This window comes from Falco rusticolus, chromosome Z (genome assembly GCF_015220075.1).
Source record: "Falco rusticolus isolate bFalRus1 chromosome Z, bFalRus1.pri, whole genome shotgun sequence".
NCBI classification, from domain to species: Eukaryota; Metazoa; Chordata; class Aves; order Falconiformes; family Falconidae; genus Falco; species Falco rusticolus.
The window spans coordinates 29,406,043-29,427,176 of record NC_051210.1 but is presented as its reverse complement, the minus strand read 5'-3'; the positions used below and the strand labels follow the sequence as shown (position 1 = coordinate 29,427,176).

The following is a 21,134-nucleotide window of genomic DNA, read 5'->3' as shown; positions in this document are numbered from 1 at the left end:
TGGCTCAATGTCCAAATGGAGATCAGGATCAAGTGGTGTCCCTCAGGGGTCTGTACTGGGACTGGTACAGTTCAATATTTTTATTAATGACATGGTTAGTGGGATTAAGTGCAGCCTGAGCAAGTTTGCCGATGACACCAAGCTGAGCGGTGCACTTGATAGGTTTGATGGAGGGGATACCATCCAGATTGACCCTGACAGACTTGGGGAGTGGGCTCATGTGAACCTCATGAAATTCAACAAAGTCAAGGGCAAGGGTCTGCAGCTGTGTCAGAGCAATCAACAGTATCAGTACAGACTCGGGGATGAATGGATTAAGAGCAGTCTTGCAGAGAAAGACTTGGGGATACTGGTGAATGAAAAATTAGATATAAGTCAGAAAGCCAGTCATACCCTGGGCTGCATAAAAATAAGCATGGCAGGCAGGTTGAGGGAGGTGATTCTCCTCCTTTACTTCACTCTCATGACACTCCATCTGGAGTCCAGCATCCAGTTCTTCAGTTCCCAGCATAAGAAAGACATGGACCTCTTAGATTTGGGTGCAGAGGAGGGCCATGAAAGTGATCAAAGGGGCTGGAAGACTTCTCTGAAGAAAAGCCAAGAGTGTTGGGGTTGTTCAGCCTGGAGAAAAGAAAACTCTGGGAAGACCTTATTCTGTCCTTTCAATACATAAAGAGATGTTACGAGCAAAAAACAGGTGCAGATCCCTTAGGGACAAGGCACAACACTCAGCCCGTAAAAGCTCTGGCTTTAATAAAAATGTGGCATTACCATGGCGGGAGTCCTGGGACACCTCTGCTAATCAAATGGGGACCTGATGCAGTGGAGTCCTGCTGAGGAGTGAAGCTCAAAGGAAAGCACTGCAGGGGTGGATAATAAAACTTGTGCTGATTTAACATATCATACGTGTGCTGTGTCCTGTTTTGCTCATTAGCAAAGTTGCTGATGTAGTGCAGATGGCAGTGTCTGAATTCTGAGATCCACAGCTGGCCATCAGGTTGGCACCCATGTAAAAGTGGTTGCAGATGAGAGGGGAAGTAAACTATACTGGGTTTCCATGACAATGAGATAAAATGTGCTTGGGACTCTACGTATTTGGATGGGGGAGGCAAACTATCCCGGGTTACTGGAACAAAGTCTTCTCCCACCCTACAGCAGGCTTACGAGAAAGATATAGAGAGACTTTTTACCACAGTCTGTAGTGATAAGACAAAGGGCAATGGTTTTAAATGAGCGTAGGTTCAGACTGGATATTAGGAAGAAACTCTTTATGATGAGGGTGAAGAGGCAGTGGAACAGGTTGCCCAGAGAAAATGTGGATGCCTCATCACTGAACTGTTCAAGGTCAGGTTGGATGAATCTCTGAGCAACCTTATCTAGTGGATGATGTCCCTGCTTATAGCAGGGGGTTGGAACTAGATGATCTTGAAAGGTCTCTTTCAACACAAACCATTCTATGATTCTATGATTCCACAAGCATGTGGGGTAGCACATGGTATTTGGGAGAGTACAATCACATCTTTCTTTTCCTCTTTCACTGATACCAGACTCTTAAGAGTCTGTCATAAAATCTAGTTTATGCTGCTTCTGTTGGAAGTTGAGTGAAGTCTTCTCCAGGTCTTGTTCCACTGATCTGAATTTCCTTATGGGAAACACCTTTGTGCAGGGACAGAATTTGCAGACTTCTCTAATCCAGTGAAAATCAGCTCTCATCTGTATCATAGAATACCCATTCTCTCTGTCATCTAGAATGTTGCCATCTAGAAAGGTCACAGATGTTCCGTAGGCTACTTATCTCTACCAAGAAACACATTTGGATATTCAGCAGTTCAAGGTGTCTTAATGCCATCAGGAAATCATCACCAGTGTATTGACTGGTGAAAAGCTTATTCATACTGGCAGAGGAAGCCTGGAATTGTAAAGCTAATGTGCATTAGGGAATGAGAATTAAGTTCAGGACTTAGGGTTGTGGGAAACACTGAGGCATGAAGTACTGAGGCAAGTGGATGTGATTTCAGTATCCAGTGTTTCTACTTCATGGAAGCTACACATGCAAAGCACACCTGGAAAAGTGATGAAACAATAAATCCTGTAACTCATTTAAAAGTATATGGAGGACAAGGTGACTGCAAATAGTCAACATGAATTCACCAAGAGGAAGTGTCAGACTGTACCAATGCTGCAGGATTCATGCTGCATAAATTTGTACTCTTGTAGGTGCACTCATCCACACTGTTGCTTATGAGTACACAAACATCACAGCTTTGGATCCCATCCCCCAAATACTCTAGTTTAAAGGGCTATTCACTATGTCAGTCAATCTGTCAGCAAAGATTCTCTTTCCTCTTCTAGGCAGGTAGATCCTATCTCTCCCCAAAAATCTGTACTTGTCACAGAATATCTTGTGATCATAGAAGCCAAAGCTCTGGCAATGATACCAGCCATGAAGCCAAGTGTTGATCTGCATGAGGCACTGACTTCTGCAGGGTGGTGCCTGCTCCCCTCTCTCTGACAGAGAAGGTTACTTGGGCATCTGTCCCTTTCACTTGCAACCCCAGGGCTATGAAGTCCTGCTTGACCTTGCCCAGATTATGTTTTACTCTGTTATTGGTGTCCACATGGAAGAGAAGCAGGGGATGGTAGTCTGCTTTTTGCCAGTTGTGGCAGTGTCTCTGTGACATCCCAGATCTTGGCTCCTGGCAAGCAGTAAACTTCCCCTGACTGTGTATCAGGCTGACAGATGGGTGCCTCAGTGCCTCTTGGCAGGGAGTCACCCACTACCAGCACTTGCCACTTCCTATTCCAGCTTTTAGTGTCTGCAGCTGGTGCAGTTTCCCCCTGTGGGTCTTGCTCATTGGCTTCATCCACTGCTAAGACTTTGTATCTGCTGTTGCTTGGTCCATAGGAGGAAATATAGTACATGTGAGGGAAAGTGATACCCTGTTGCCACAAGTTACCAGAGAGCACCCCATTCTCCAAAGTACTATCTATTCACTGTTGATGCTCTTTGACTGACAGTCCTTGGAGGTCCGTGCCATAGGCCTCTGATATTTCTTTTTAAAATGCCTTGAAAAATACTGTATTTCTTGTTTTCCTTCCCTAACAGAGCATAATCTGCTGGCTTCCTCCTGCAGCTCCCACACTGCCTGCCTGAATGACTCCACCAGAGCAAACCTTGTGCAGGTGGAGCTTCCACCCTCCTCTGCTTAGCACTGTGGGGTGCAGACTTTGCAGCCCTCCACCTGCACAGCAGGTTCCCTGACAGGAAGCCCCCGCTTGCAGGCCCTGATTGTGCCACCCCTGGTTGCAGGCACTGTCTCGTGGCTGCTTATACAAGCTTTATAAAGCAGTTTGGACTTGCCACAGAGACCATTGTCACCACTCCACTTTCGCCCACTGCTCTTGCAAGACTGGTCACTTGCTGGCCAGTCCTTACAGACACACACAGTCCAAGGGTGTCAAAAGCCCAGAAACCCCCTCAGATCCTTGGAGACCTGTCGTGATTTAACCCTGGCCAGCAACCAAGCACCATGCATTGCTCACTACCCCCCACCCAGGGGATGGGCAAGAGAATTGGAAAGGAATATAAAACTCGAGGGTTGAGATAAGAACAATTTCATAATTTAAACAGAGTAAAAGTGAAAGAACAATAATAATAATAACAGTTACAATGGAAATGTGGGGGAAAGGATAAAATCAAAAGGGGAAAGGAGAAAGGAAAATAAGCAACGCACAGTAAAACTGTTCACCACCTGCTGACTGATGCCCAGCCAGTCCCTGAGCAATGATCTGCAGGCCCCAGCTAACCCCCCAATTTTATATACCAAGCATGATGTCCCATGGTATGGAATATCCCTTTGGCCAGTTCGGGTCACCCGTCCTGGCTGTGTCCCCTCCCAGTTTCCTGTGCCCCTCCAGCCCTCTCAGTGGCAGGGCCCAAGGAACTGAAAAGTCCTTGATATAGTGTAAACATCACCCAGCAACAACTAAAACATCAGTGTGCTGTCAAAGTTGTTCTCACATGGGAGCCAAAACACCTCACTGTACTAGTTATTAGTAAGAAAATTAACTCCATCCCAACCGAAACCAGGACAAGACTTCAGAAGCCTTGCGCTCTTCTCAGCCCATGGCAGCACCTATTACTGCTGCTACTGCCACTGCTGCTAGCATCGGTTTTCCATGGTTTGAACTGAGCATGAAAAGTGTCGATCCCTTAAACTCTTTAGAGCAGATTTACTTAAGGCTTGACCTTCAAATGAATCTTAGCTATGAATTAGTTGGATCCCAGTGTTCTGGGAGACAAGACGGAAAAAAGTTCGGTGCAAGCAAAAATAGTGTCAGATGTTCAGGCATAAATGAATGGCACAGGCTTTATAAGGTTCTGATTTATCAAAATGCCAATGGAAGAAAGGGCTGAACATTTCTAATCTAAGACTGGAGAAGCAAAGATAGACAAGTACCTTGAGAAGCAGATGTAGACATACAGGGTGACAGATAGTTCCTACTGTCTGAACAGCTTATATAATTCACATGAAAAGCCTTTTTTTTTTTTTAACCGAATAAACAAAAAAACCCCACTAGTCCTGATTTTCCATTTTAACCTGTTTAAATCAACAGCAAGTTCTTCCCACAGCACAACTTACAAGATTTATTAGTCCCAAACATTAAGATTGGTAAGTACCTGTTCTGTGGAAAAGGGCTGTGCAGCATAACCGGAGTAATACATTGCACAGAACACTTGCTAGGACTTGCTGCTTCTTCAGGTAGCAGTTTCACAACAGATAGTAAACAAAACATCCTGGTTTTGGCTGAGATAGTGTTAATTTTTCTTTTCAGTAGCTGATAGAAGGTGGTGGTTTTGTTTTAATATAAGAATAATGTTGATAACACACTGATGTTTTTAGTTGTTGCTAAGCAGTGTTTATTCTATATCAAGGACTTTTCAGTTTCTGGGGGCCTGCCAGTGCGAGGGCTGGAGTGACACAAGAAATTGGGAGGGGTCACAGCCAGGACAGCTGACCACACCTGACCAAAGGGATATTTCATACCATAGAACATCATGCTGAGTATATAAACTGGGTGCAGTTGTTCAGGACCTGCTGACCGCTGCTCAGGGACTGGCTGGGCATTTGTCTGCGAGTGGTGAGCAATTGTATTGTGCATCACTTGGTTTTTTTACCTTTTGCATTTTATTCCTCCCTTCCTTTCTCTCCTTTTCATTACAATTGTTGTTGCTATTATTATATATTTTATTTCAATTATTAAATTGTTCTTATCTCAGCCCTTGTGTTCTACCTTTTTCCCAGTTCTCCTCCTCATCCCTTGGTTTGAGGGAGGGAAGTGAGCGAGTGGGTGCGTGCTACTTAGTTGTTGGCTGGGATTAAACCACAACAGTCCTTTTTGGTGCCCAGCACGGGGCACAAAGAGTTGAGATAATGACAGATTTGACCAGTGTGTTAAAACAAAGTTGTTATAAAATAGTCACTGGTCACAATGTTGATTTATTTGCTTTCAGAGTTGCTGCCCATGTTGCGTTATGTACTTTATTTGCAGTACGTGCTCCCTGTTGTGATGTTTATTGTCCTTGGGGTCTGGGCTAAGGTCATCGCTGTGTTGTACTGTATAGTGCTGGCTTATGAAATGCTGGACTTGGTGGCTGTGAAGCTGATCTGGTTGGTGTATTCGGAATTGCTGTTAGCCCTGTACTTCGGGTGCTATCTATCGGGGACTACTAATAATTACACGTTTGGCTTTTCGGAGAACCAACCTATGGGTAGGGCCAACCTACCTACACTTCCTCCTCCAGACTAGTTCCAGGATTGTTTAAAACTGTTGAAAATTTTGAATATCCTTGGGATGTTGAGACCTGCATATTGGTGGCCCTGATCTTATTTCTAGGAATGCTGAATGTGGTTCAGACCTTGTTAAGAATTAAGCCACTAACTACAGGTATTCCAACCCCCATGACAGGCACTGTGGCTACTTCAATCACTGCAACAAGCACCATGGCTACTCAAACCCCAGCAACAGGCACTGCAGCTACTTCAATCCCCGCAACAGACACTGCAGCTACTCAAACTCTGGTTATAAGTTCTGCAGTTACTCAGACCCCTGCAATAGGCACTGTGGCTACCCAGATTCCAGCAATGGATGATGCAGAAGACCAACCCGTGCCAGTATAAGTTGCCTTTATACAGAAGACCAGCTGGACACAAAAGAAAGCTTCTTTAGTAAAGGAAGATGAAGCAGGGATATCACAAGAACAGAAGGAAAAGGCAGAAAAGAGCTAACTATTCCATCCTTATTCCTGAATGAGCTGCAGGATATGCAAAAAAAAAGTTAGCCATCATCCAGGTGAGCACCTTACCACCTGGCTGCTTCTGTGCTGAGGTAATGGGGCTAACAATTTGGGTAGGGAAGCCAAGAAGTTGGGATCATTTTCTAGAAAAGGGACCTAAGTCCTCAGCCTCTGGGGGTGACTCCTGTCAAGCATGAAGGAAAGGTATCCCTTCAAGGAGGATATTATATGTTGCCCAGGCAAGTGGACTGCAATAGGGAGAGGCATCCATTACCTCAGGGAATTAGCTATGAAAGAGGTGATTTATTATGATCCAAACAACATGCAGTTACCCACAGATCCAGAAGAAGTCCAATGCACACAACCCATGTGGAGAAAATTTGTATGGAGTGCATCATCATCATATGCCGACTCATTGACAGCAATGAGCTGAACAGACAAAGTGCCACCAATGGTGGATGAAGTGGCTTGCCAACTCTGGCAATACAAAGATAACATCTCTACCTCCCTCTCCTAGGCTGTGGAGAAACTGGTCCAGCAACTCAACAAGGATAGATCCTACTCTCTACCTCTACGAACCCACATCTTGGCTGTATCTCTGCTTGAGAGGGACAATACAGATGGTACACACCACGGGGTGCCCTGTGGTTTTGCCTGCCAGACCATGGAGAGGACAAGAGGAGGTGCGATGGAAAACCGCCTTGACCCTGGAGGCACAGGTATGTGAATTGCAAGGAAAAACAGGCACCTACTGTCCACAGCAAAGAAACTCTCCATTGCATAGCATAGCTGGTATGCTGTGGTAACACTACTGCATCCCTGACTAAAAGAAGTCTTTGTGCAACCAGTGAGGCTTTCTGTTAGAATGATGCCTCCTTCAGCAGGGCAGTGGAGGGAGGCCTCCCCTGGAGGCAGCTTGAACATCAGATTGTGCTGCATTGAGGCTAGTAGTGTGGGTTCTTGGTCCGACATGTCTTGGGTGATTACCCTAATTGCATGTTACTGGGCCAAAGGAAGGACAGGAAGAGTTTTCTCTTTCCTCCACATCTGAAATAAAATCTGCTTATAAAAGAAGTCATGTAGGTCTACCTCCAGAGGAGACCTGGTTCTGATTCCAAGTGCACAATGGAACCTCTCTACATTTCTTCCTCGTGCTTTCAACAAGTTCAACAAGTTGTTCTCACTCCAGAGAAAAGAAAGATCTAAGGGACAGTCATTCTTAACATGTCTTGCTGGCTGGCTCTGGGCAGCAGCTCACTCAGATTACCGGGTTCTGGCCACTCCATGCTGTCAGGCAGCAACAAGAACGAGACTTACCCAAAAGGGAGGAAGGAAGCCTGGATCTGAGGGTGACAGCAAGGCAGATAAGGGGCAGTGTCCTCACTGGCAAGAACACAGGAGGTCAATTCAGCAAGTGAGAATCAGTTCTGAAGACCCTAAGCAGGGTCAGACACACTTCAGTGGTCATTAGAAAGCCAGCATGATGAGGCAGGTCCAAGGTCAACCCAGAAAGCCAAGCCAGCAGTTCAGGTTCCAGATCAGAATGGGGGAGGTATGAAGCCAGGCACAGCCAGCTGCACTCATTCAGATTTGTCTGTATCCCATGGCCACGATTATGACTAAACCAATGAGTGGATAAATCTAGGGGAAGGGTTTGGTTGAGACACAGGTCCTGGAGTTTGTGGAGGGCTCCAAGTGTGGCTTACTTGTACAAGCATTTCAGAGTGCGCCCATACTGGTGTAAAAATGCCTTCATTCTCCCAGGACCTGCTGAACCTGTAAAAACATAGGTCATTCCTGATGGTCAATACTAACATGGGGGGCTTGGATAGCCCACTTTTTCTTCTAATTCTTTCAAGTGCTCTGTCATGCATGCCTGTCACACCTAGCACTAAGACAGATTACAAAAGGCAGAGAGCAGTATATGTTCTCACAAGACTCATTCTCATCCTCCTTTTGTCCCATGATAAGAATTTTGCAATCAGTGATCAGTGGTGTTCTCTGCAGGGGTGGAGCTCTCTCCTGTATGCTTGCACTCCTGCAGTATGTGCTGGTGTGGCAAACAGTTTGAGATCTTGATCAAGCCATTTCTTTCCTTAGAAAGCATTTATGGGCTGTGTTTGTTCCACAAATAAAATAACTCCTCCTGCATGCTCTGACTTCATAAGACTGATGCCTAAGATTGAAAGTGTCTGCAAGTATTTTGGTTTATAGACCACCTTACACTGCAAAGTGGAAACAGTCAGGATTGCACAATGCAGCCAGCGTATGCCATTAGCTTTGTCCATGAACGCTTGGATTGCTGCATCTTCCCTTTTACTGTTAAACTTTACAAGCTTATGCACAGAAGCCAGCATGTGACTGAGGTGTCATATCTGTGGATAGACACACAGCTTCCCTCCTGTACCTGCTGAGCTTGTTTTGCTGTGTTGGTGGTTATCTGTTGGTCAGAGTAGTCAAGACTGTGTCCATTAGTGATCTCCAGCTCTACTGTCACTTGCAAGGCTACACAAAAGACTCTCTGTGTTTAGACAACACCTCTAGGACAGACCTCTCCCTCTAAAGCTCCCCTCTACAAGAAAAGATACCGTGCTTTCTTCTTTGTGTCTGAGGGTTATCCTCCCAGGTTTCATATACAATTTGATAATTGCACATTTTGGCTGTGCAGGCATTTTTGATAGGCGTTCATTTTGCATAAACCGCATAAACTTCAAATGAACTCCTTACAACAGAAACATCTTTCAGGAGACTGAACTGTGTTCAGATGGCTCTTCCTTTTGTTTGGTGGGGTTGGATTCTCCCTTGTCAGTTTTTTCATTGCCATTCCCATTGCTATTGTTAATGCTGTTCCTGTGGGATGTGTCAAGTTCAGCTTTGTCAGTGATTGTCTTTGAAGTCTATTGTTGTGACTGCAATTAACTCACTTTGGCCCCCAGCATAGCCTCCAGGGCAGTCCTAGGGGAGGAATAACCTGTTATATACTATGTGTAAAATTTTATTTACAAAGAAGGAGTGTCTTTTTAGTGGTGAGGGAAGGAGGGTAGGGTGAGGTCTATAGTTGCTCTGTTAATCTGCAAGAAAACAGTATTCAGTGTTGCTGATTGTAAAAAGGGACTGGTATCATGGGGGACACCTGCTCCAAGGAAACCAGAAATGGAGAGTAAGTTATGTCTTTGTGAGTTATGTCTTATTTTCTTATTTTCTTTCTATACCATGTGGCCCATGAAATTCATGCAACCTCATGTAACTACTTCACTAGAGGTCTGTGAACATAACAAAGCTACTGCAGCACATCTAGAAATGTGATGTAACAATAATTCAGAAACTCAGGATTATTTTCCTCCATACCTTTGGAAGGAAAAAGACCAGCTGGACTCAAAAATGTGCTATAAAATGGAACTAGAAGACCATCTGTTGTGAACACACTGGGTATTACAGTCTGGCACTGCAAATCTCCTTTCAACACATTGGACATCAGAGAAAGCGAAACTTTTTCTAAGTAATTTTTTAGTTGAAAAATCGATAAAGGAGAGTTGTCTGGCAGGTTGGCTGCTAGTTAAACTAACCTATTTCTTTCTGCCTAATAGCTCAGAACCATGAATTTGAATCCATAGTCAGATCCCGCAGGAAGTCAGCTGGGACACATTTTTTTTTACTGCAGTCTTAGCACTACCAAGTCATCAGACTTAGTCTCTGATTTGACAATAATTTAGATAATACTGACTCATTTAAACTGGCACTCTTTTCTAGTTCACTCTAGCTGTAGTACTGCTATTTCTTTATGTCCAGAGCACCCATACCTTTCTGATGTTCTGAAAAAGAAGAAATAATTGATGCACAGTTTTATTGAGGCTGACTATAATGCGATAACCTGCCTCAAGCAAGGAGTAACACAGAGCCACTTTGTCTCATAAGAGCAGGCTGGGTATCAGAATCTCAGGTTGGATCTAACCCCCATGGTAACACATCTGACCTGGCCATTTATGAGCCAGGTACCTTGGCAGGCTGGAATAAAGGGATAGTTCTTTGCACCTGCAGCCCTGTAGCTTCCCACATCTTTCATGGAAGGAAGTACATTTGCTACCTGTCCCTGCAGCAATCACAATCTGCTCATAAGCAGGAAGGGAGACAGGGTGCTGGGAAGCATGCTTTCCAAGCATGCTTTGAGTGTTGCTTGCATAATGAACTGTCAAAGACCTGGTTGATTCCACTTCGTACCATCAGCTTCTAGTACACTGCTAAAACACATCCTTCAAGTTTACTTTCTTCAGCGTATATCATAATACTACATTATTATGTGTTATGCATTACATTTAGCATATGGCCAAACAAGAAGTTCTTCTAATGAGCTACTCATCATGAAATACCAACACCCAGGTCTTGCATTCATAAGGAAACAATCACTCCAATATCATGACCTAAAAAGCAGCGGGGAGAAGAATTTCACAGTTTCAATATCATAGAAAAGTGAGAGAAGAAAGAAAAGAGTCTTTTCTTTTACAATTTTTTCTCCTATCATAGCCCACAAGCAGAAATTTCATTTCATCATCACAAGCTAGAAAACTGCATCCTTCATGTTTCCTCATGCAAAGGCAGGAAAGCATGTACATTTAAAAGAAGAAAGTAATTTCAGGAAAGTTTGACCACCAAATTCCAAGTAGGACATCATGGCTCTTTACTTTCCTTTGTGTCACATGTAACAACTGATAATTCCTAGCTGCAGTTCTCTTAATGGCTTAAGCACTCCTCTATACAGTCTGTCCTCTAAGTTCACTACAATTGTAGTACTGTTGTAGAACATCCTTAAACTTGCTGTCAGCATCTACCTAACCTGGTAGATGCTGTTTTCACTGGTAGGTAGCTGCCTAACTGTATACCATTTTACTGCTAATGAGCTGTTCAGACTCCATCCTCAAGCACAGTTTCAGAATCAGATTCCAAGAAGAGGCATTTTCTTCACCTCAGCAGCATGCTCTGATCTCAAGCACAGTCAGAAGGAACAAAAGATTTTGTTATTTCTATGTTCTAGCTTTTCCCAGACTTAGAAGACTGAAAGAACGAGTAGTTTGTCAGATCCCTTCCCAGGAATGCAGGCAAGCTGAAATTCAAGCCTTTGCAGTGATTCATTTGGGACAAAGACTAAAAACTGACTGCATGCCCTATCTGTTAAACTGGTAAGCTAGAAATTCTGGGTCTAATATTCCAACATATAAATCCTTCCAGCTAACAGGCAGCTTTTAGCACCACACCCACATTGTGAGTATTGCAACTGAGAAAACTCAGTGTTTTAAATATCCAAGAGCAACTACTGCAGTGCTCTTTTAAAGGACTGTGTTTGAGCAATGTTTTCAAAAGTCATGCATATGTGACTAAACTGCATCTTGCTATGCTCTAGATCTGTCCAAACTGCAGTGGGTACCTTCCTGTCAAGGATTCATGATTTGCCCCACATTCTCTCATAGACCACATCACTGAGAAGGCTGTCCTTCCAGCAAGAAAAGGAGGTCAGATATATCTCAGACTTTGGAAATAACAAGGGAACATGCAGTTTCGGACCATGGATTTACTTGTTAGGAAACTGAGTTGTTCACAAGCATTTTCACCCACTGCTGGTCTAAAGCATGAGCTTGCTAGTACAATAGAGATGGTACTCTGCAAGTACTTTCATCAACTGCCTGTTAAAAAAATGAATGTCAATATCTATGTAAACATTTGTCTTTCAGAGGAAGAATACCTGAAAAAAGAAACACTCCTGCTTAGGACTGTACTGCTGGCTTGAACTTTTTCTTGTATGTTATGATTTTTTGAGCAGTTTGGTTTAGCTATTCAAGAGATCCAACACGTTGAGCTCAGTATTAAGACACGTGGAGACTTTTAGATGTTGACATTCTCATGTTTTTTTTGATGTGCAGGAACAGATTGTCTTCAGAGGGTCATGACAATTGACAGGCATCTTGGCATTTGTTGTTCAGTTTTGTCTTTCCTGGGTTATGGTACACCACTATCCAAAGTCTTAACTAAAAGACAGAGTCCTTTTGATAGATTCTTCAGGCTGGTGTCATTCCAGGGTATGTCCTTTAAAAACAAAATAAAAGGGAAATTATATATACTGGGTGGATAATAAGAAAGGCAGACATAAAGAGCTCACTGCTGCAAAAGAATTCAGAGTTATTTATAATCCAGTTCCAAACTATTCAAAAATATGTGCTATAACATTAAAAAATGTTAATGACATATCCATATGTAAGCCTAATTTGTAATTATTTTTTCTAAGATATGCACATTTTATCTATGAAAATGTTTCATAGGATTTTAGAAACCGAAGGAAACACTTTGATCATTTATTCTGGTCTCCTTTATCTCTGGCCCAGGCCAGAGAACTCCCCTTGGTAAGCCATGGGCAGAAGGACTTACTCTATCCTCCTGCTCAAGTGATGTTCTTTAACTCTGTTACATGTGGTTGCATTGGGGCCCCTTCTACACAACTGGTTTCTCACTAAAATCCTGTTAAAATTTTCTGCATTTCTGAATGTGAAATTATCACATAGAGAGGTGGCTAAGATTTTACAGAAAAAAAGTAACAGCCATAGACTTTCATTTACCTGAGGCTTCTGACACTTCTCATAACAGGTTGGATATAATTCAACAAATAGCTCCTCTGGAGTCACTAGAACTATTTGAAGTAGAAGTTACTTATCAATATGCATATCCTAATAGCCATAATCTAGCCACTGTTTAAATAGTCTATGGCTCTTTATTGGTTTGAGGATCTCCTACTTGATATTTCAGACCTCAGATCTTTAAGAAGGTCACAGTCTTGCACAAAACCTGTTATTTAGCAAGGGATCCGTAGCGTCATCTAGACAGCTGCAGTCTATTTATCATTGCTCACCATTACCCCTTCTAGAGATTTTTACAACCTGACCTCTTGCTGGGAAACTTATCTGTACTGCAAGAAGTTAAGGAGTAACTATAAGAGCAGTTCAGCTTGCAGTCTAAACCAGCTGGTAGCCTGTACTGAAATGGAGTGGTTAAGTACAGATTGTCTCAACCTGAAAGGCTATTGAGACAAAGAGAGGCAATAAATCTGTAACTATGAGATAATGCACATCTATAATTTTAGGCTGAGGTCTGTAGTACTCTGGATTCCTTGGGACTCCTTGCAGGGATATGTGAACCTCATGAGGTTCAATAAAGACAAGTTCAAGTGGGTCAGGGCAACCCTCAGGGTCAATACAGGCTGGGGGATGACAGGGTTGAGAGCAGCCCTGTGGAGAAGGGCTTGGGGGTACTGGCAGGTGAAAAGCTGGACATGAGCTGGCAACGTGTGCTTGCAGCCCAGAAAGCCAACCATACCCTGGGCTATATAAAAAGAAGCATGGCCAGCAGGTTGAGGGAGGTGATGCTGCCCATCTGCTCTGCTCTCATGAGACCCCACCTGGAGTCCTGCATGCAGTTCTGGAGTCCTCAGCACAGGAAAGACATGGACCTGTTGGAGTGGGTCCAAAGGAGGGTCACAAAAGTGGTCAGAGGGATGGAACACCTCACCTATGAGGAAAGGCTGAGACAGTTGGCGTTGTTCAGCCTGGAGTGTCTCCAGGGGGAGACCTTGTGGTGGCCTTTCAATACTTTACATAAGGGGACTTATAAGTAAGATGGGGACAGACTTCCTAATAAGGCCTGTAGCAACACGACAAGTGTTTTTAAACTAAAGGAGGGTAGATTCAGGCTAGATATAAGGAAGACATTTTTTACGGTGAGGGTGATGAAACACTGGAACAGGTTGCCCAGAGAAGTGGTAGATGCCCCACCCCTGGGAATAATCAAGGTCAGGTTGACAGGGCTCTGAGACACCTGATCTATTTGAAGATGTACCTGCTCACTGCAGGGGCGGCTGACTAGAGGACCTTTAAAGGTCCCTTCCCACCCAAAGCATTCTGTGATTCTATGATAAAGCTCTATTACCCTTACTTTTCCTTCCAGCGTCAATAATGGATCAGTAGCTTGCTGTCTGTACAAAATGTTTTGAAATCACTTCAGCACAACATTTGATACCTCTTTTTCATCACTAAGTCTCATTGAAAAAGTTGAGGTAAAGCAGCTTTTCAATTGGGGCATCATTTTGGTGTGTCAACCAAAAATTTCACTTATCATTTTCTTCTTGTTCTGTCACTCTGTTTTCCTCTACAGACTGTTTTTGCACCTGGGCTTCTGCTTTAGTACAAGTCAGGCAGATACCATCTTCCTATACCATGGTAGCTAATGAAGAAACTGCAATGCATAATAAAACATACAGTACAAATAACAAGCTCTACCTGTTGAGGCTCCAGGAAGCTCAAGCACTAGACCGATGACTTCAAGCAGCAACACAGAGGTGTTCCCCAAAATTCAGACTTTGACCAAAACATCTCCTCATTTTTGCATGAATTGACACAGAAACTATTCAATTTTCTAATTGGATCAGATTATCTAACTGCAGCAAACCCCAGCACTGGTAGCTAACTTGTCTACACTGGAAACTTGTGTTTCATCTTGCTCTGAATAGATCTTGTTGGTCTGCTCACCACTTGCGGAGTAAGTAGCTATATAGCTTGAGTGAGGGCCATCACTACTTTTGTCCAAAACACGAAAGGAGAAGAAGGTACCCTGGCAGTTATTACATCTTGTTTAGCGAGTTAAACTTGCATGGAAATGAGTGTGGTATTACAGACCCTAGACTGCAGGTAGCAGACTAGCCTGAATGAGGCTGATTAGAAACATCTGTTTGAAGATACCACCTTCTGGCAATGAACAGGACAGAAGAAGCAAAGAAGGGACATAGAATTTGAATGGGGTTTGGTAGTTGTTTGCCTGATCGCGGTGCTGGATTTCCTTTTGTGCTCAGATGCTTTTGTTCAGAATTTCTCTTGTTACAAGAAAAAAGCTGGATAGTATGTGGCACAATATCCATGATGGTTCATACTGATACTGAGGACAGACCTGCAAGCTATACAGTCTTTTACTGAAAACAGGGAATACTATGAGTCACTTTGGAATGAGAGATATATGTTGTTTAAACCACCCATATTCTGGGGCAAAACATGCAGTACGAATCCTATTTTAGTGTGAATCTCATTGAAAAGGATAAGCCAATTCAATTTTGCAATATTGCTGTGTTTTGACGTGACTGTGCAAAGTGTAAAACATCCAGCAGTGATAAGACCCTAGAGCACACGACTATGCTTCAGCTTTCCTCAAATAATTACCACTTTACATACTGTCTTTTAACACATTCCTTCTGGAAAAATAGAATATTCTCTTAAGAAAATTAAATTTTTGTTCATCCTTCTAGAGTACTGACTATTAAATACTACATACATTCCAGGTGATTATTTTTTCCCTATCTATAATAATACATTAATTTCTATTACTTTTGCAAAAAACTTTTGTTACAATTATCATGCTCAATCACGTACTGCTGTTGTAGACAACCCGGAGCAGCAAGAAGCTAAAACTTTTGTAATTCAGCTTCTGAATGAAAATACCACTGCTTTTAAGTATCAAAATCCTTATTTTCACATTCAGAAAGTCTGCAGTATGGTAATATCCTAGTCTCAAGTGCTAATATTAAATGATAAAATCTTCCTATTTCAATTTTTTCCCTATCTTTTCCCTAGGAAAGTGAAATTAGCACTTCAATTTTATTTTATTTTTTTGTCATCTAGTGGTTTTAGCTTCAAACAGAATATTCAGTTCTGCAATTCATATTTGATATTCCTAAGGTCATTTCCTGTATGTGAGGGTGAGATTGCTTATACCATCTGAATGAGTCAAGAAGTCTTTTACCAAAAACTACCATGGGAGCCAGGATGGATTTGCAAGGCTCACCTAAAGACTATTTCATTTAGGTTCATTCATAAGGGTTATTTCATTTTTTAACTTTTTTTTTCCAGTTATTCCAGATGGTGGGAGAGACCAGGACTGCTTCAAGACTGCCCAAAAATTAAAGTGGAAAAAATGTGAGAGGTTCCTTAGTGCCAGCCATTGCTTTGCACATTCTAGTTGCATTACTCCTGCCTGGGGTGGGAATGTCTGGTAGTGGTGACTTTGATCTGGCAGACTGGAGATTTTGCATAAAAATCTATGTTCATCTGCTCTGCTAGCCCAGTTCCCACAAAAGTTCATGGAAACCCTTTCCTGAGTGCAAGGAAGGAGGTTTCACATGGCTAATTCTCAGCCAATGAGTTTTTAATCTTCACCCTGTATTTATTGTAAATCAGCTGGATTCAATACCCAGCTACCCCCAGAATATGGACTACTCGAAATCCCACCTCAACTTGAACTCATGTAACACTAAGGCTCCTCCTGCATTTAAGATCTTGTTTCTACAAGAGGCAAAGAAAAGAGCTGGGTTGTGGACCTTTCACATGAGAGCAACAGGCTATGGGTGTCGGCACTGTAATGCAGTTCTGCTGTTAGCACAAGTGAAAGAATCAGATTTGATAGGATACGGCTGCCCAAACCCCCTTGAGGTTCATGGGAGTTCATAGGGTTCATGAGTCTTCTTCAAGGGTAGAGATTTTGTCTGTCTTGGCCAGTCATTGTACGTTGCTTTATGTTCTGAGTATGCTGTGAGGTGGGGTCTGGGCCTGCTGGGTTCTGTGGCTCTTAGCCACAAAGTGATGTTTAAGCTCCTACACTAGCTTACATTATACAAGTCTAGGGATACTGTGAAAACTAATAATGAAAAACCTCCCTAAAGGCCTACTCTCTGTCACATGTTATGTGACATGTCCGTTAGGAAAGAGAGTTGGTCTGTGAGCAGAAAATTAACATTTCCCCTTCTGTCTTTCGGGAGGACCGAAGGTAACTGTGGTGGCTCAGCCAGCACTGGCAGGGGGAGCACCTGTGCCTGAGGAAGGAAAAGTGTTTAGGCCACAAGCAGACAGAGGGAAAGTTGGGACTTCTCCAAGCACCTTGTAAGCTGCTGTTTCTCCAAGACCAGACCTTTGGCTAATATAGATGGCCTCACCGACACAGCCTAGGGTCCAAGGAGCTGGTGCCCCCCTGAAGCTCAGCATAATGTATTTCCTGGCTGGGGCCATCTCATACTACTATTATAATGATACTGTTTTCCTCTCAGACTCATATTACCATCACATCCTTACCTGCAGTCCTCATGCATCACCTGTGAGAAGAAGTTTTTAAAGGCAAAGATTCCATGCAGAACTTTCTTTTAGATCTTGATGAGAAACTTGCACCGTGAAAAGGCATGTGAGATGGGTTATACCCTGCTGTGTTCATGTGACTGCAGAGAAGAGATGTAGATTTTTGCCACTGTCGTGATTTAAACTCAGACAGCAACTAAGTACCACACAGCTGCTCAATCACTCCTGTGCTGGTTTCAGCTGGGATGGAGTTAATTTTCTTCTTAGTAGCTACTACAGTGCTGTGTTTTGGCTCTGATGTGAGAACAATGTTGATAACCACACTGATGGTTTTAGTAGTTGCTGGGTGACATTTATACTAAATCAAGGACTTTTTGGTTTCTTGGGCCCTGCCAGCCAGAGGGCTGTAGGGGCACAAGAGACTGGGAAGGGACACAGCCAGGACAGCTGACCCGAACCTGAACCAGTCAAAGAGGTATTCCATACCATGGGGCGTCATGTGTGGTATATAAACTTGGAGGGTTACTGGGTGGGGATCATTGCTTGGGGACTGGCTGGGCATCGGTCAGCGGGTGGTGAGCGGTTGTGCTGTGCATCGCTTGGGGTTTTTTTTTTGCTTTTCCCTTTTCCTTTGGATTTTACCCTTTTCCCCCACTTTTCCATCCTAATTGTTATTATTATTATTATTGTAATTACTGTTGTTCTTATCTCTTTATTCCGTTTAAATTATTAAATTTTTCTTATTTCAACCCTCAAGTTTTACATTCCTTTCTGATTCTCCTCTCCTCCCCTCTGGGTGGGGGATGCAAGCGTAGCATTTGGTTGCTGGCTGGGGTTAAACCACAACTCCTCAGCCCCACTAGTGGGATGGGGAGGAGAACTGGGAAAAAAGGTAAAACCTGAGGGTTGAGATAAGAACAATTTACTATTTGAATAAACCAACACTACTACTACTACCACCACCACCACTACTACAAAGTAGGGAGAAGGGGAGAGGAATAAAATCCAAAGGGAAGGGCAAAAACAGGTGATGCACAATATAATTGTTCACCATCCACTGACAGATGCCCAGTATGGGAAAATTACTTGGGGGGTGGGGAATTAGAGAAAACTGGGACTTCACAGAAGCATAGTATTACAGGAAGCTTTTAAGAGTAAAATATAGCTTTCACCTTTAAGATGGCTGGTATGCATGGAATCTACTTTACTGTGGCTCCCTAAACAACACACCCTGCCACCTATAGCAGTAATGGAGGCTGGAGCGGGGTGGATACCCCACAGCCAGGCTCTGTTGTGCTCCCTGCAGGAATGGGAACTTGTTGGCACTACACAGCTGACAAGCTGCGTAGCAGCTGTCAAATGGAGAATACAAGGGAACATGTCCACTGCTGAGCCAGCTTTTGCAGCAAAATTACTTCCCTCACATGAAATAATCTCATTGTAATACCAATGCACACCTCCATCTTGAAGTTACCAGCCTCCAAGGTACTCACTGTGCATGTGATAACAACCAGTAACAAAAATATGTATGACTAGAGTCACTCAAGCTCCATCTAAATGTAAAGAAAATGAACTTGTCTTGGATTTCAATAAGTCCAAAAGGAGGGAATTGTTGTCTAACCTCCTGAATTACCGAACTCTGATTTAGTGTTTAACTATATGTTAAACAAATCTATGCACAAAGTTTAGGTCAAGCTGACTCTCTAAGGTTGTTATGAATGAAGGGACTTATCAAGGGAGTCAGCATTGGGAAGGATGGGAAATAAAGAATGAGTGTTTAAAAGAACACCGTTGTCTAAGTTACACAGAAAGAATCCTTCAAGTGAGGAAAGCCCTGGCTGCAAGAGGAGACAGGCTGATAAGCTGCTGCAATCCAGTGACATCAACAGAAAATTAACTGAAAGTAGGACAAGGGTAATTGTGGTAGTGGGAGATTGTGACTCCGACTCAAACAGCTCCCCCAGAAGAGGGCAAAACCCCACTTGAAGAGCATGTGTAGTTAGTAAAAAGCTTCAGTAGTGCTATCTGAGGATGTGTACTAATTTACGTTAGAAGTGAGAAACTTGTAACCAGTCCTATGTATGATAATGAATAAGCAATGTAGTATGAGGTATAAAAAGTAAACAAGGGAGGGGAGAAGTTAAAGAAGACTCCATCATAACTTCTGGGATCAGTTTATGCACTGAACCTGTCTTGTCCCCCATAGGGATGCCTACTGGTAAGAACTTTATTCTATGACTAACTCATACTAGCTATTTTTAGGTGTATTGCTTTAAGCTTGTTTTGCAGTCAGTGTATTATCACCCACAATCTTTGAACCTTACTCTGTTACAAACCTGTATTTTGTATAATAAAAATCTTCAGCTAAAGTTCATTTTGTGCAAGCCTCTTGAGATCTGAGTAGTTGTTATAGGGAATTTGACTCAGTGATGCTGTCAGGAGGGTCCCTGCACAGGTTGGTTGAATCACCCTCCGATACGGTGGGCTGTCAGAACGCAGGGAGCGGGCAGGGTGGTCGGGCACAAGGGTCTCGTCTTTCTTGGGAAACTGACAGGCGGATCAAACATAGAGGGTCTGCGGAAACTTCCCGTTTTTAATGTGACACCAAGTTGGTCCCCAGGTGGCAATCAGTCAGCCCCAGCCAACTCCCCCAGCTTATATACTGAGCATGCCATATGGTATGGAATATCCCTTTGGCTTGTTCATGCCAGCTGTCCTGGCTGTGTCCCCTCCCAATCTCCCATGCCCCTTCAGCCTTCTGGCTGCCAGGGCTTAAGAAACTGGAAAGTCCTGGATTTAGAGTAAATATTACTTAGCAACAACTATAAGCATCAGTGTATTATCAACATTATTCTTATATTAAATCCAAAGCACAGCATTATACCAACTACTGAGAAGAAAAAATAACTCTATCCCAGCTGAAACCAGGACAGCCAGAAACAGATGAACACTGCATGTATTTTTTAATATTGAAAAATCTGATGTGTGTCTCATGAGGGCATAACAAACACTGTTATACTCACAGTGTTGAAAGAAGTGGTAGTCCTAACAAGGGAGCTGAAAGTAATCTGACTTCAAGACATATCAGACCGAGAAACCCTGTCATGTTTCTTCCCATTGTTGTCCTTTAAAAATTGATGGTGTGAATCCTGTAGCTACTCTGACAGGAGATTCACAGAAGAGCAATGAAGGCACCAGATGTGCGTGTCTCTGTGACAGAAAATATATTCACTGCTTGACATTTAATGATGGCAGCTGCCAACATTGCCTCATGGCCAGTTCAGTGGCTGGACAGCCTCCTTAGCAGCAAAAGAGGTCTGAGGTCTGCATTTCAGGCTGCTATCAACAATAAGACCTAGGACAAACAATGTGTGAAAATCTTTTGTTATGTGTCATTTCCAGTTTGTGACTCCTGGAAAAGAAGATGTTATTTCAAATGTTCAAATTATAGCAGGGACATTGTGTCTCACCTCCACTACCACTAATCTATTCTGAATATAGGAATCTATAATTACCTTATATTGGAGTGGCAAGGACACATTTGTGAGTCGAGAAATGTGTTTGATGATAAGCTTTGAAGCAAGGAACTCAGACCTGGCAGGAGCTCCTGGTTTAGGAGGTCTCATTCTGCTTCAGGCACCACATCAAACTTCCCTCTGCAAAATCCCGCTATGCTTCTCTCCAAAGCC

At 43.1% G+C, this 21,134-nt stretch overlaps 1 long non-coding RNA gene across 1 annotated transcript; it reads left to right on the top strand.

Annotated features, from left to right (window-relative positions):
• The first annotated feature begins 5,967 nt into the window (after positions 1-5,967).
• On the top strand, positions 5,968-19,796 carry LOC119141880. Its single transcript, XR_005102070.1, has 3 exons — positions 5,968-6,354; positions 6,816-7,017; positions 19,254-19,796. It is a non-coding gene; the product is annotated as an uncharacterized LOC119141880 (long non-coding RNA).
• Positions 19,797-21,134: the final 1,338 nt, after the last annotated feature.